The sequence below is a fragment of the Rhinopithecus bieti genome, unplaced genomic scaffold (assembly GCF_001698545.2).
Source record: "Rhinopithecus bieti isolate Rb0 unplaced genomic scaffold, ASM169854v2 scaffold_31514, whole genome shotgun sequence".
NCBI classification, from domain to species: domain Eukaryota; kingdom Metazoa; phylum Chordata; class Mammalia; order Primates; family Cercopithecidae; genus Rhinopithecus; species Rhinopithecus bieti.
This window is the reverse complement of record NW_016813496.1, coordinates 14,594-15,235: the sequence shown is the minus strand read 5'-3', so window position 1 is coordinate 15,235 and position 642 is coordinate 14,594.

Here is a 642-nt window from a genome sequence, read left to right as displayed (position 1 = left end):
TCTAAGTGGAGAGGTTCTTTGTGGTTAACTTATACTATTGAGTGATGCACGAGTAAGGTGTTAAGAGTAATACTCTTGCATTATGAGAAAACTAGTAGTATATTCATATGTTGTACTAATTGTGAATGCAGTACATTTAAAAATTTTAAATTATGTGTAAATGTAACTGTTTCAACATTTTTAACATGGTAAATATTGTGCATTCAATGAAGTGTTGTTATGCCAAAAAGGTTAACCTTTTCCACCTTACCAAAAGGCATAGGTAAAAGATGGTAGTAGTATACTATTTGGTAGCATAATGGACTAACATCTGTAGTCATCTCTTTTGCCAGTGGCTTCAAACTGCAAATATGTTAAAGAATATTGTTCTTAATAGGTTAAATTTTTATTCTTATTTTAATCATTTAAATTTATTTTTCTTAATTTTTGTGGGTACATTAGTGTATATACTTATGCCATATATGGCATATTTTGATACACAAATACAATATATAATAATCACACTGGGATACATGTGGTATCTATCACCTCTAGCACTTATTCCTTTGTATTACAAACAACCCAATTCTACACTTTTACTTATTTTAAAATGTACAATTATGGCCAGGTGTGGTGGCTCACGCCTGTAATCCCAGCACTTTG